Source organism: Nicotiana tabacum, chromosome 15, assembly GCF_000715075.1.
Source record: "Nicotiana tabacum cultivar K326 chromosome 15, ASM71507v2, whole genome shotgun sequence".
Taxonomy (NCBI): Eukaryota; Viridiplantae; Streptophyta; class Magnoliopsida; order Solanales; family Solanaceae; genus Nicotiana; species Nicotiana tabacum.
In genome coordinates this window covers 20,070,043-20,087,031 of record NC_134094.1, presented here as the reverse complement: position 1 = coordinate 20,087,031, position 16,989 = coordinate 20,070,043, and positions in this window count along the sequence as shown.

Below are 16,989 nucleotides of genomic sequence, written 5' to 3'. Positions count from 1 at the left end.
TATATTATTCAAACTTCAAATTTATGTACATAATGAACTGAAATCTCCTCTATTTATAGAAGAAAGCAAGATGCTATGTAAGTGTAACGACCCGACTGGTCGTTTTGACTATTGCAATCCCGTTCCCCCATTTACTGCTCAAATTGTGAATTACAGTTGTTATTTGGCTTGCCAGGGTAATTGGTTTGGGTTCGGTGAGGTTTTGAAATGATTTAGAGCGCTTAGTTCCAAGGTTTAGAATTTAAGTTGAAAAGGTTGACCGGATGTTAACTTATGTGTAACGACCTCGGAGAAATTTTGATAAGAAAATTAAGGTTTGGTGGTGCTGAGGTAGATCAATTAGTACAGAGATTATAGAAAGTTCTCGCGGCGAGAAAGCTCGCCGCGGCTCGGACTTTTTGGGTTGAACAATACACCGAAGTGTAAAAGAAAATTTTGTCGAAAAATAGTCATATCAAAAAGTCAACCCCTCGGTCAAACTTTTCAAAAATCCAACTTTCGGAATTTCACGTCTATTCCTCTACGGACCTCCAAAAATTATCCCGGACACGCTCCTAAGTCCGAAATCACCATACGGAGCTATTGAAATTATCATAATTCGAATCTGAGGTTGTCTACACATAGGTCCATATCCGGTCCACTTTTCTAACTTAATTTGTTTTTCAATTATGAGACTAAGTGTCTCATTTCACTCCGAGTTCCTTCCGGAACCGAACCAACTAACCCGATAAGTCATAAATAAATAGCAAGGCATAAATTGAGAAGTAAATGGGTAAATGGGGTTATAATATTCAAAACGACCGGCTGGGTCGTTATATTCTCCCCCTCTTAAACAAACGTTCGTCCTCGAACGGGTTTAGAATAATTCCTGGAGTCTCAAATAAGTGTGAATATTTGTTGCGCATCTCCTGGTCCATCTCCCAAGTAGCTTCTCCGACTGGCTGGCCTCTCTATTGCACCTTCACTGATGCTGTATTCTTTGACTTCAGCTTTCAAACCTGCCAGTCTAAAATAGCCATCGGCTCCACATCATAAGTCAAATTACCGTCCAGTTGTACTGTACTGAAATCCATAATGTGAGACGGATCCCCAACATACTTTCGGAGCATGGATACATGGAACACTGGATGAACACCTGATAGACTAGGTGGCAAAGCAAGTTCATAAGCCACCTCCCCAATTTTCTTAAGCATCTCAAAAGGCCCAATATACCGAGGGCTCAACTTGCCCTTTTTCCCGAACCTCAATACACCCTTCATGAGTAAAATCTTGAGTAGAACCTTCTCCCCAACCATGTGAACAACATCACGAACCTTTCTGTCAGCATAACTCTTCTGTCTAGACTGTGCCGTGCGAAGCCGTTCCTGAATTACTTTGACCTTCTCTAAAGCATCCTGAACCAAGTCAGTACCGAATAGTCTAACCTCACCAGGCTCAAACCAACCCACCGGAGACCGACACCGTCTCCCATATAAAGCTTTATACGGAGCCATCTGAATGTTTGACTGGTAGCTATTATTGTAAGCAAACTCTGCAAGTGGCAGAAATTGATCCCAAGAACCCCCAAAATCAATGACACAAGCGCGTAGCATATCCTCCAATATCTAAATAGAGCGCTCGGACTGTCCGTCCGTCTGAGGGTAAAATGCTATACTCAACTAAACCTGTGTGCCTAATTCTCGTTGTACTGCCCTCCAAACCCGTGAGGTAAACTGCGTACCCCGGTCTGAAATAATGGACATCGGCACACCATATAGGCGAACAATCTCGCTAATATAAATCCCAGTCAACCGTTCCAAAGAATAATTAGTACCGACTGGAATAAAATGTGCAGATTTGGTCAACCGATCTACTATCACCCAAACAGCATCAAACTTTCTTGAAGTCCGTGGGAGTCCCAACTATGAAGTCCATGGTAATATGCTCCCACTTCCACTCCGGAATTTCAAGTCTCTGTAGCAATCCACCCGGTCTCTGGTGCTCGTACTTTACCTGTTGACAATTTAAACACCGAGATACAAACTGAGCTATATCTTTCTTTATCTGCCTCCACCAATAGCGCTGTCTCAAATCCTTATACATCTTCGCGTCACCTGGTTGAATAGAGTACCGCGAACTGTGAGCTTCCTGGAGAATCAGCTCACGCAAACCATCTACATTAGGTACACATAGCCTGCCCTGCATCCGTAATACACCGTCATCTCCAATAGTGACTTCCTTGGCATCACCGTGATGAACCATGTCCTTAAGGACAAGCAGATGTGGATTATCATACTGGCGCTCTCTGATGCGATCATATAAAGAAAACCGAGAAAGCACACAGGCCAAAATTCGATTTGGCTCGGAAACATCCAATCTAACAAACTGATTAGCCAAGGCCTGAACCTCCAAGGCTAAAGGCCTCTCTTCTGCCGGTAAGTATGCTAAGCTGCCCAAACTCTCTGCCTTATGACTCAAGGCATCGGCCACCACATTGGCCTTTCCGGGATGATAGAGAATGGTGATATCATAATCCTTAAGCAACTCCAACCACCTTCACTGCCGCAAGTTAAGATCCTTCTATTTAAACAAATGTTGTAGACTCTGATGATCGGTATATACCTCACATTGGACACCGTACAAGTAATGCCGCCAAATTTTCAAGGCATGAACAATAGCTGCTAACTCAAGATCGTGGACTGGATAATTCTTCTCATGTACCTTTAAATTTATGGATGCATAGGCAATCACCCTACTGTCTTGCATAAGTACTGCGCCGAGACAAATCCGCGACGCGTCACAATACACAGTATAAGACTCTGAACCTATAGGCAACACCAATACTGGAGCTGTAGTCAAAGCTATCTTGAGCTTCTGAAAGCTCTCTTCACATTCATCCAACCACCTAAACGAAGCACCAAACTGGGTCAATTTAGTCATAGGCGATGCAATAGACGAGAAACCCTCCACGAAACGACGATAATAACCGGCCAAGCTGAGAAAACTCCAAATCTCAGTAACTGAGGATGGTCTTGGCCAATTTTGAACTGCCTCTATTTTCTTCGGATCCACCTTAATACCTTCACTGGACACTATATGTCCCAAAAATGCCACCGAACTAAGCCAGAACTAACACTTAGAGAATTTGGCATGAAGTTTCTTCTCTCTCAACCTCTGTAATACAATACCCAAGTGTTATGCATGCTTCTCCTGGGTACGTGAGTACACCAGAATATCATCAATTAAAACCACGACAAATAAATCAAGATATGGCTGAAATACACTATTCATCAAATGCATAAATGCTGTTGGGGCATTGGTTAGCCCAAAAGACATCACAAGAAATTCATAGTGGCCATAACGAGTCCTGAATGCCGTCTTTAGAATATCTGAATCCCGAATTTTTAATTGGTGATACCCAGACCTCAAATCAATTTTGGAGAACACCCTCGCTCCCTGAAGCTGGTCAAATAACTCATCAATACGCGGTAATGGATATTTATTCTTGATTGTAACTTTGTTCAACTGCCTATAATCAATGCACATCCGCATAGTACCATCTTTCTTTTTCACAAACAGAATCGGGGCACCCCAAGGTGACATACTAGGCCTAATAAACCCCTTTTCAAGGAGTTCCTGAAGTTGCTTTTTCAATTTTTTTAAACTCAGCTAGTGCAATACGTTACGGAGGAATAGAAATGGGCTGAGTACCCTGCACCAAGTCAATACCGAAATTAATATCTCTATCGGGTGGCATACCCGGCAGGTCTGCAAGAAATACATTCGGAAAGTCTCGCATGATCGGTACTGAATCAATAATAGGAGCATCTACATCAACATCTCTCACAAAGGCCAAATATGACAAGCATCCCTTTCTAACCATACGTTGGGCCTTCAAATAAGAAATTACCCTGCTAGGAACAAGATCTAGAGAACCCCTCCATTCAACCTTTGGCAACCCCGGCATCGTCAACGTCACGATTTTTGCGTGACAGTCCAGAATAGCATAACATGGAGACAACCAATCCATACCCAGAATTACATCGAAATCAACCATACCGAGTAATAAGAGATCAACTCTAGTCTCCAGTTCCCCAATAGTTACCACACATGACCGATACACACGATCCACAATAATAATATCGCCCACCGGTGTAGATACACAAACAGGTAAAACTAAGGACTCACAGGGCATATCTAGATAATGAGCAAAATATGATGATACATATGAATAAGTAGAACCAGGGTCAAATAATATAGAAGCCTCCCTGTGGCACACTGAAACAATACATGTGACCACTGCATCTGAGGCCACAATATCTAACCTGGCAGAAAAAGCATAGAATCGAGCCTCCCCCTCTTGGGCGACCCCTAGCTGCCTGACCCCTACCCCGAGATGGCAGGGCGGGTGGTGTAATTGTTGGTGCCGTCGGTCGAGAACTCTGCTGTGAAACCCCACTCAACAGCCTAGGACACTCTCTCTTGAAATGACTAAACAGCCTAAACAGCCTAAACAGCCTCCTCTGACGGAACTGCTGCTCCTGATAACCCGAGGAATGACCTGCAGAAGCCTGTGCGGATGAGGCATGATGAGAACTCTGCGCTGGTAGTGCACTGAATGAAGACTGGCCTGAGTGAGCACTGTAAGAACCATGGCTAGCTGATGCACCACGATGAGCTGGACAACCCGTCTGAGCGTGTATGTAAGAACGATCCCTACCACGGTGAAACTGACCCCCTGAAGGAACACTGCTATAATCACCCGGACCGCCAGGCCTCTTAGCCTTTCTCTCTCCACGTTCCTGGCTACGAACCATCTCTATCTGCCGAGCAATATCCACTACCTCATCAAAAGTAGCACCAGATACTCTCTCCCTAGTCATAAGTAACCGCAGCTGATATGTGAGGCCATCAATGAACCTCCTAATCCTCTCCCTATCAGTGGGAACCAACCAGACTGCGTGACGAGCCAACTCAAAAAATCTCATCTCGTACCGCGTCACGGACATATCACCCTAGCGAAACTACTCAAACTGTCTGCGCGGCTCTTCTCTACTGGACTGAGGTACGAACTTCTCCAAATAGGCCACGGAGAACTGATGCCAAGTAAGGGGTGTTGCGCCAACATGCCCATGTCTCTCGTAAGTCTCCCACCATCTGAGTGCAGAACCAAAAAACTAAAAAGTAGTGAATGAGACCCTACTGGTCTCCAGAATACCCGCTGTCTGAAGCATCCGTTGACACCTATCAAGAAAATCCTGAGCATCCTCTGACTCAGTACCGCTAAATGGTGGAGATTGAAGCCTCTCAAATCTCTCAAGTCTCCTCTGCTCATCATCTGCCATAACAGGAACTACCGGGGCCTGAGCAGCTTCAACCGGCTGGGCTAGTAGTGCCCCCGGTATCTGAAGTCCCTGTACTACCTGGTATGGAGTACGAGCAACGGGGGTATGAGTACCTCCCCCAGCCTGAGAAGTGGCAGGTGCGGCCTGAGCCGAAACCACCTGAGCAAGACCAGTGCAGGCTGCCAATATCTAGGCCCAAGTCTCCTGAATGCCTGTAATCTCAATAGGCATAGCTGGTGCCTGAGCTGATTCTGTCGGCTCAACTATATCTGGAATCTGCTCCTGAGCTGGAACAACTGGTGGTACTACAGGTGCTATTCCAACTGTGGTACGAGCTATACCTCGACCTCTACCTCGGCCCCGGCCTCTACCACGACCCCGACCTCTCGCGACCCTAACTAGTGGCACTGGTGGCTGACCGTCTGATCCGGTAGTACGTGTCCTCACCATCGGTGAGAGAATAGAATAGCAAAAATTTAGTATCCAAAATCAACAAATTCGCACGACAGAATACAAGAAAGTAAAATTTTCCTAAGGGTTCTGCAGCCTCTCGAAGATAAATACAAACGTCTCCGTACCGATCCGCAAGACTCTACTAAAAATGCTCATGACTCATGAGACCTATGTAACCTAGGCTCTGATACCAACTTGTCATGACCCAAAATCCCAACCTGTCGTGATGGCGCCTATCTCGATACTAGGCAAGCCGATAATCTCAATAAACCAAAACTTCTCTTTAAGGTTGAAAATATAATATTTAAATACAATACAAACACTTCCCAAAACCTGGTGTCACTAATTACATGAGCATCTAATATGAATACAAATTTCGAAAATATAGTCTATAATAGTCTGAGACCAAATACAGTAAACAAAGAGATAGATAAGGAGAGACAAGGTCTACGAAACACGGCAACTACCTCAAAATCTCTTGAAAATCAACCATACGAAAGGATCAACACCCGCTATGTCCGGGAACACCTGGATCTGCACACGAAGTGCAGGGTGTAGTATGAGTACAACCAACTCAGCAAGTAACAATAATAAATAAGGAACTGAAGATAGTAACGAGCTACACAGTTATGGTTCATTTCCAGTAATTCCAGCAAAGAATAGACATGCTATCAAATCTGGCAGTTTAATGTCAAATCAATTTTTATACAGTTCCTGTTCATGTAATCCGTATATCAACAATCTTTCAAAGATTTCACTACAATGACAGATAGCAACTAAGTGCAACAACAAATGGAAATAAAGTACAACCTCTTAGGACAACAATCACTCACTGGGCTCCCATACCTTATCACTCCCTGGGCTCCCAGCCCTCATCACTCACTCTCAATGGGTACCCGCAACCCAAGCTCTATAATCTGCACAGACAACTCACGTGCCATAATATAAATATCTAGATCCGCATGGCCAACTCACGTACTGCACAGCCAACTCACGTGCTATAGTATAATATAAGGATCCGCACGACCAACTCACGTGCTGCACAGCCAACGCACGTGCTATAGTATAATATAAGGATCTGCACGGCCAACTCACGTGCTGCTACGGACAACTCACGTGCTATGATATCAATATCTCACAATCAGGCCCTCGGCCTCTCTCAGTCATAAATCTCTCCAGTCTCTCGAGCTCTCATTAATCATGAAATCAGCCTAAACAACAATGATATGATGTATCAACAATAATAACAGAGACTGAGATAAAATGTGCAAGTAAAAACTGAGACTGAGTACATATAGCATTTAGCAGGCATTTCAACAAGTACGCGACCTCTGTGGGTCCCAACAGTACTAGCACATAGCCTAAGCATGATTTCTAACATGATTTACAGTCAAAATTTTATCAACACATAGAGAGCATATAGCTAACAACAAATTATTCAACTTTACAGTTTCCCGGGATGGACCAAGTCACAATCCCCTCGGCGCACGCTCATACGCCCGTCACCTAGCATGTGCGTCATCTCCAAAATAATCACATGATACCAAAATTTGGGGTTTAATACCCTCAGGACCAGATTTTAAACTGTTACTTACCTCAAAACGTGAAACTCTTTACTCTACTATGCCTTTGCCTCGCAAATCGACCTCCGAATGCCTCATATCTAGTCACAAATAATTCGTTTCAGTCAATAAAATTTATTGAAATTAATTCCATAACAAAATACTAATTTTTCATAAAATCTGAAATTTAGCTCAAAAATCGCCCGTGAGGCCCACGTCTCAGAGCCCCACAAAAGTTAAAAAATCCGAAAGCCCATTCAACCACGACTCTACCCATACCAATTTTATCAAAATCCGACCTCAACTCGACCCTCAAATCTACAAATCTTATTTCCAAATTTCTAAGTTCCAATCTCCGATTTACACCTCGAAATCATGTAATCTAGTCGGATTATTCGATAATAATTCAATATTATGAAGTAGAAATGATCACAAGGGACTTACCTCAAGTTTTCCTTGAAAATATATCAAAAATCGCCTCTCCTCAAGCTCCAATTTGTCAAAAATGGCGAATGGGACGAAGTCCCTATTTTTATAATTCTGCCCAGACAACCTCGGTTTTGCCTCGATCTTGGCCTTCGATCGAGGTCCTCGATCCTGGCCCTCGATCCTGGTCCTCGATCCTAGGCCTTCGGCCCTACTTTTGACCTTGCCTTCGACCGTGACCCTCAACCCTAGGCTCTATCATGGCTTCGATCGTGGCCCTCGACCTTGGGCTCGATCATGGCTTCGATCATGGCCCTCGTCCCTGGGATCGATCATGGCTTCGATCGTGGCCCTCGACCCTGGGCTTGATCATGGCTTGGATCATGGATCTCGACCCTGGGATCGATTTCTGGGCTCGAATCTAGCAGAAGAAATTTCCAACAGAAGGAAATTGCAGCAGCTGTTGTAGTTCAATTTTTTGATCCGTTAACCATCCAAAACTCACCCGTGGCCCTCGTGACCTCAACAAAATATACAAACAAGTCCTAAAACATCATACGAACTTAGTCAAATCCTCAAATCACCTCAAACATTCTAAAACCATGAATTACGCCCCAATTCAAGACTATTGAACTTTGAAATTTCTAATTTCTACAAATAATGCCGAAACCTACCAAATCACATTCGATTGATCTCAAAATTTTCACACAAGTCATAAATGACATAAAATACCTATTCAAATTTTCAGAATCAGATTTCGACCCCGATATCAAAAAGTTAACCCCTCGGTCAAACTTTTCAAAAATTTAACTTTCAGCATTTCAAGTCTAATTCCTCTACGGACCTCCAAACATTCTTCCAGACATGCTCCTAAGTCCAAAATTACCATACGGAGCTATTAGAATTATCATAATTCAAATCCGAGGTTGTTTACACATAGGTCCATATCCAGTCCACTTTTCTAACTTAATTCTTTTTTTAATTATGAGACTAAGTGTCTCATTTCACTCCGAATTCCTTCCGGACCCGAACCAACTAACTCGATAAGTCATAAATCAATAGCAAGGCATAAATTGAGCAGTAAATGGGGAAATGGAGTTATAATATTCAAAACGACCGGCCGAGTCATTACAACTTAGGGTGTTCTCTCTATCTTGAAGAGCCTCGAGATTGGCCTCGACAGCCGTACCAACCGTTGGCTCAGTGTGGTAGGGGGAATCTTCGATCCTCGATAACTTAGGGACTTTGCCCAAGTCTTTTCCCGGGACCCCCTCATTTCGAGACGGAGTCTCTACAGCCTTCACCGATTCAGTGGCCTTTGGGGCCTCGATGCTCATTTTCACTTGGGCCACCAGTCCGGAGTCGTCTCTTCCCTCTTCTTCGTCTTCATCCCTTAGACGCCGAACAGAGTTTTCGGTCAGAAGGATGATGTTCTTCCTCGGCTTACGATCCTTCTTCTTCTTAGGTTCTGGATCCTCGGAGGTTGAAATATTTTTCCTCTTTTTGTCCTTCGCCGGTTTCGGTGCCGGGATCAAAGTCCCCTCCTCACTAGATAGGGGCCTCACAACAGCATCTTTGCCAAGGCCTGTATGAAAAGAAATAAGTAAGAAATGCTTCAACAAAACCATCAAGGACGTGGGAAAGAGGCTTACCATGAGTTTTGGCCTCCCATCGACCCTTTGATAAATCGCGCCACGAACGATCGGCATACGTAGAGGTCGAGGCCAGGTCCCGAATCCAGCACTTGAGGTTAGGAATTGCATCAGGCATCCAAGCAACCGCTACATCATGGAAAAGGATATCAATGAGAGAGAAGCAAAGGAGCAAAACAACAAATAGGAGCTAACAATGGGATTGTACATACGCTTCATATTCCATTTCTCGGTAAATGGCATCTTCTCCGCCTGGATTAGATAGGAAGTCTTCACTCGAACGAACCAACCCATCTGGACTCGGTCCATATCCTCGTCTATGATCGAGAATAGCACTTTGGTAGCCCGGCATTGGAGTTTTATTAACCCACCTCGATAGAGGCGGGGGCTGTACAACCTGATGAGATGGTCGAGGGTAAAAGACATCCCCTCAATTTTGCTCACGAAGAATCAGAGCAGAATAACAATTCGCCAAAAGGAAGGATGGATTTGGCCTAGGGTTATTTGATACTGACGGCAAAAATCAACGACAACGGGGTCGAGGGGGCCCAGCGTAAAAGGGTAAGTGTAAACACTTAGAAACCCTTCCACATGGGTGGTGATATCTTCTTCGGGAGTCAGGATCGCCCCTTCTTTGCTCTCCCAGTTGCAATCTTTCCTTACCTGCTTAAGGTATCCCTCAGTTATTGAGCATATATACCTCGATACTGGCTCGCATCGACCAGGAACCAATGATGTTTTATCGGTCTTAAAATCAGAAGTGAGGACACACCCCCCGGGAATACACTCCTCAGGTCGTGGCTCCACCGGTGTTTTATCGCCGTCCGACCGTGATGAAGAAGCATTTTCTTTTTAAGGAACAGTTTTTGACGTTTTCGCCATTTGGATTTGAAGTTAAAAATAAAGGAAGATGATAAGATTTGGTGCTCTAAGAAGAGGTTAACAGTGAAGATCGCAGATTTGCAGATGAAGAACTCACAAAAGAACTTAGTAGATTTGGAGATTGGAAATTTAAAAGTAAAAAATGGTGAAGAGAGGAGCTATTTATAGATTTGGCGATGAAGGTTCAATATCAGCAGTGGCCGACCATTGTCTGACGCACATTTAATGCCTTAGTAACTGAACCGACGGGACCTTTATCACGTACGTCATGGTCGGGCTCGATGCAGACGTCAGTGTATATCTAGTCATATCGTTTCTCGCCACATTCTTTCCGAGAAATGAGGGGATTATCTGTATACGGTCAAATTCGAGTTTGCCCTCCGTGTAATTAGTCGAGATTGGAATATGATGAACCGAGGGTCGTCATTGTGACATCGAGATAAGAAGTAAAGCCAGGTTATCGAGCTCAAGTTTCAGGGACCAATTAATATCGAGCTCGAGTCAATATCGAGCTATAATATGAAGTAGTGTTATCAAGCTCAAGAGACAGAGACCGATCAATACCGAGCTCGAGTCAATTTTGAGCTCGAGATCCAGAGATCGACCAATACCAAGACCGACCAAGATCGAGCTAAGAGACAAAGAGCCGTTGCAGCCGCACTTAGGGAGAGAATCTCGGCGGGGATTAAGGAAAAGCTAATTAACTAATCTATTATGGGATCCCCACTATTTATTTTTTATTATATCCAAAGTAGAATTTTTTCACTATATTTAGAGTGAGTATCATTTCTTTAAGGGGGAATTGAACATCTAGAGAAGCAGACATTGATACACTCTCATATTCAGAAATTATTGAGATTTACACACATATAGTAAAGATTATCCTTTTTTGGGTTTTGGACATTGATTCATCTTACTTGTTTATAAATCTTTCTCTACTCAATTTGGTTGTATTTCATTCCTTTGTACAATCAATATTCGATATATTTCTACTTACTTTTTTGATTTGTACCAAGTTATACCACGTCCTTAGAACTACGTATAAATTCAACTCTATCAATTTTTCGGGTAAACAATTATTTTTTCATTTCACAAATTAAATTTATGATATATTAAAATAAATGAAAATTTAAATGATTATTGGTAAAATTAGTTCCACGACAGCATGAAACTAATTTTAAAAATAATATATTCACATGAAACTAATTTTAAAAATAACAAAAGATGTCTAACCAAACGAGATTATTGATCCTTTTTAAACAATTGAAGTGTTCCAACTATCAATTGTTTTGCTTTTTGTTCACATAGTTCTAATTTGTCGGATTCTTAAGTTTCCTCACACTTCTCTAATCTCTATTGTCCAGACATGGGTGGAGCCAGGGTGGCGGAAACAGGTTAAAACCCTCTTGACCAGAAAATTATAATGTGTATATAAGGTTCATAAATTTTTTTTATATACATTAGCTGTTGAATTCTTTTGATTTTTTCGTTTGTTTACTTTTCTTAATTTTTGAATCCTCTTAATGAAAATTTCGCTTCTCTGCCAGTTTGGGCTAGGCATTCATACTTATTGAACTTGGAGAGGAAAAGAAGAGAAAGGCAACAATTAATACCCTCAAAAAATCAAATTTGATATGGTGGTACGTTGATTGACAATAAGATTTCTTCTCCAATTTTGTTTGCATAAGTTTTTCTTTTCTGGGAACTCTCTTCATTAGCTTAGCAATTTCAATTTATACCAACGTAAGGTTTATAGTTGTTCTTTTTTTTTTGGGACGAATGCTTAAAAAATAAGAAGCAACACTTGTTGATCTATATATACGTGGTGCATGACTAGTGGTGGCAAAATGGTTAAAAGAAAATAGTAATTCACTCATATTATTCATTAAAAAATGGGTTGAATAATGAACTTTTTAAAAACGTGTCAAATATGGATAAAAATCATATTATCCACTTAGAAAATGGATAACCAAGTGGATTACTAATGTGTTTAACTTTTATATTTGTAAAGTCTTAAATTGGCGGTTCCTCAAGTCTAGGAGACTAGAAATTCTTCTAAAAATGATCATATTCAAGAAGTTATGGATAATATGGATATAACATATAAAATAGATAGTTATAGATAGATTAATTGAACAACGACAATAGTTACGAAAAAGCCCACAACCGTATTCAACAAGCCATGGATAATATGATTAACCCTTTTTAATCCGCATTAAATATGGGTCGAGTCAGATAATTTATCCGTTTTTACATTACCCGTTTTGACATGTTCATATTCAACCCGACCCGACCCGCCTATGCATGAGTAAACATCAGTACATGCAACGCAAAGGGGGATTGGAGACTGAATTTTGGTCATTGCACGTCTCAAAGTTGCCTTCTTTCCAAGTTGTATGGTGGCAACTGAAGCAATATTGAACTAAACCAGAGGCAACATAATAGAGAGACAATACATCATTTTAGAGTTCGAATAAAACGTGTTACTCCTTATATGCCGGACACAAGTTGGTTGTGGGCTTTTTTGTAACTATTGCCATTGTTCAATTAATCTATCTATAACTATCTATTTTATATATTATATTAAAAGTATGAAATATCGTAATGAAATATCGTTCGTCTTTTTAGTCCTTTGAAACTATATTTAGCATTAGACAAAATTATCAGTTAGCTTACTTTCCTAACATTTAGGATCTTGAAATCATCTAGAGTTTGGCTAATAAATTGTTTCTTATTTGAACTTGTATTATATGTTATTGTTTAGGACTCTAAAATTAATTAATAGGTACATTACGTAAATTGAAAAATTAAAAAATCAAGATTGTTCACACACACAAAAAACACAACAAATCATGCGAGGACCAATTATCCTCAAGGAGGTTCATTTTATTTTTAGTTTAACTTTTTAATTAATCTCAAATATTTGCAATCTTCCACACTTCTTAAATATGTTTTGGACAGAGATTGAATGAGGGTGCTATCAACAAAAAAGTATGTTTATACTTACGTGCACATGTATTTATACTGCTATAACGAAATTAGGAATGTCAGTTTTGGTTTTTACAATTTGGCCGTTTATGAGCATGCTTATAAACATGAAGCAAAAAAAATCAATTGATAAAAAAAATCTAGAAAATTATTTTAGTAACAATTTTCTCATGAAATTGTTATAAATATAAACAATTAAAATTTTCTTTTTGAAAATCAAATCAGATTACTTTTAAAAAGTTTCAGTTGAAACAAGAGCCGGTTATAGACATGCAAGAAAATTAAAACACTACAACATCATTGAGAATTGATTGAAAAATAATTTTAATTCTGGTTTTAACACGAATTTCATATTTTCACTCCCTCTAGGATAATATTAACGTATTATGTAGTGATGTCCTTATTTATATCATTTATAACGGAAAAAAGAATACATAGCTTCCAAAAAAAAAACTCCTATATCTTTAAATTTATATGGTCTTGTTCAAACTAAAAAATATGCACGATAACTTGTGAAACTGAAGCAATGAAACCATTAAAGCTAAAGTTTATGTTGAATATATTGAGTGAGATGATTAAGGATTAATGGGGCAACGCTTCTTCTTTGATTGAGTTAGCTAAATAGGATAACAATCAATTTTTTAAGAACCTAAGATTTTTCTTTGACCTCTATTTTATGGCTCATGCACAAATTATTGAATAATAATAGTTTTCTAACTTTTTAAAATCTTATACTCATTAATGAGACAAGATACACGCGTATACTAAGACTAATCTTGTCACGACTCAAAATTCACTATAGGTTGTGATGGCGCCTAACACCGCTGTAACGACCCGACCGGTCGTTTTGAACTCTAGCGCAACATTCGGCGGTTTGAGGCCTTGACTAGCTTCACTTCAGTTATTATGACTTGTACGCGTGGTCGGAATCGAACTTCGGGAAGTTCAGAGATGTTTTGGAAAGAGAATTTTAATTTCGGAAGCTTCAAGTTGGAAAAATTGGCTAAGGTTTGACTTTTTGAGTAAACGACCCCGAAATCGGGATTTGAAGGTTCCAACAGGTTTGTATGATGATTTTGATCTTAGGAGCATGTCCGGATACCGATTTGGAGGTCCGTAGATCATTTCGGCATCAATTGGCGAAAGTTGGAGATTGTATGATTTTTGGGAAGTTTGACCGATAGTGAACTTTTTGATATCGGGGTCGGATTCCGATTTTGAAAGTGGGAGTAGGTCCGTAATGTCAATTATAACTTGTATACAAAATTTGAGGTCAATCGGACTTGATTTGATACATTTCGGCACAAGATATAGAATTTGGAAATTTAGAAATTTATAAGTTGGTCCGAGGCGCGATTCATGAATGTGATGTTGTTTGACGTGGTTTAAGGTTTCGACTAAGTTCATATCTTACTTTGGGATGTGTTGGTATGTTGGACAGGGTCCTAGGGGACTCGGGTACGAATCGGATTGAAAAAGGATCGAGTTTGGACTTGGGAGAAAATACTGAGGCAACTGGTATCTAGTGCAATCGCACATGCGTGAAAAGGGCCGCAGGTGCGAGCCCGCCGAAGCGGCCCTGGGGTCACATAAGAGAAAGGGAGTGAGGGTGGATGGATTCGCAGGTGCGAGGAATTTGCCGCACATGCGGGCTCGCAGATGCGGGCGGAGGAGCGCAGAAGCGTAGGTGGTCTGGGACTGGTCGATCGCAAATGTGGGTGATGTAGCGCACCTGTGGAGCCGCAGGTGCGAAACAGTGCTCGAGCTGGGGAGTCCGCAGGTGCGGAAGTTTTCCGTAGAAGCGGACGCTCACCTGCTGTTGGATGGCCGCATAAGCGAAAAATGCTGGCCTTGGGGGAAGTCGCATATGCGAGGAAACTTCCGCAGAAGCGGAACCGCAGAAGTGGTCAAATGACCGCAGATGCGAAAAGTCGTTTGGGCAGTGAAGTTTTTATAAAAATGGGTTTTGGCTCATTTTATCTCAAATCTTTCATGGGAGCCGAGCTTGGGGCAATTTTAGGAGGAGCTTCATCGTCACCCACCACTAGTTAAGTGATTCCTTCACGTTGTGAGTTAAATACATGGTTATGTATAGATTTTTAACATAAAAATTTGTAGAAACTTGGAATTTTGAAGAAAAACTTAGAAATTTATATTTTTGAAATTTGACCACGAAATTGGACGTGGAATTTGGGATAAGTTATATGTTTGAGTTCGTGGTGTTATGGGTAGAGTTTATCTTCGAAAATATTCGGAATCCGGGCACGTGGGCCCGAGGGTTGATTTTTATAGACCTTTCGAGCGGAGTTGAGAATTATTTAAATTGATTAATTATGGGTATTAGAGTATCTTTTGATTGGTTTGCACATTGTTTGAATAGTTTTTGGATCGACGTTCTTTGGATTGAGTTGTTAGAGAGGCCTTGGAGCCAGTTTTGGAACTCCGGAGTGAGGTAAGTCTCCTGTCTAACCTTGTGAGGGAGAAACTACTCCTAGGTGATATTTATTATTATGTGCAACTAGTTGAGGGTGCTACGTACGCACGAGGTGACGAGAGTTTGTACGTAGCTATAACATGTTTATGTCCGGGTAAACCTAGGATCTTATCCTGTAATATTTGAATTATTTGAACATATGTTGCTGAAATTAATTAATCAAAGTTATAAATGAAATTGATTTAGAAATAATTATATGTATACTAGGCCAAGCCTTAACACTTTGAGTTGTGGGCAAGTTATTTGAGAAACGGTAAAGATTATATTCATTTTGTACCCACGTACGGTGTTGTAAACACGTGTCTTGTAATTCAGTAACTTCCTTCCTTTACTTGTGGAGTGGGCCGAACGCCTCAGCAGTATATAGGTGCATCTATGGTTTGTGTCGCTCGACCTTCGGCAGTGTACACATTATTTCGGATCGGGTCGAATATCCTCGGCAGAATCATGGGTTAGATCGCTTATAGCCCGAATATTCACGAGTTAACCTCTTTACGGATGCCCGTCATTTTATATGGTACTCCGGGTTTGTTTGATGATGACACTTGACAACTTTCGGAGATGTTAATATAGAATACACGATTGAGAAATTCCTACTTTAAAGGAAATAATTGGAAACTTTTGAGATTTACAGATTTACTTCACAATTATTGTGCACTTCATACATGTTATGGATTATTATATTACTTGCTTGGACCTTTAGTAAGTGTCGATGTCGACCCCTCGTCACTACTTCTCCGGAGTTAGGCTAGATACATATTGGGTACGCGTTGATTTACGTACTCATGCTGCACTTCTGCACTAAATATGCAGGATCTGACACGTTTATTGATGATCATCTTGGTGCGTAGGAGCACCAGTTGAGGAGACTTTATGTAAGCTGCATTCCAGGCCACACATCGCAGTGCACTGAGTCCCCATTGTATTATTTATTTTATTCTGTCTTATTACATTCGGGAGAGATGTTGTATTATTATTATATTCCTTAGAAAATGCTCATGCACTTATGACATCGAGTTTTCGGGGTTCCTTCGGGTTATTCATTATTGTGGTTCGTGTAAATATTTTTATTTATTTTGTAAATTATATTTTTATACTGTCCAATTAAGGAAAATGATGATTTTTAAATACTAAAATGAGTAATTAAATTTGGTAAATCACCGTTGGCTTGCCTGATGGCGGCGTTAGGCGCCATCACGACCTATAAC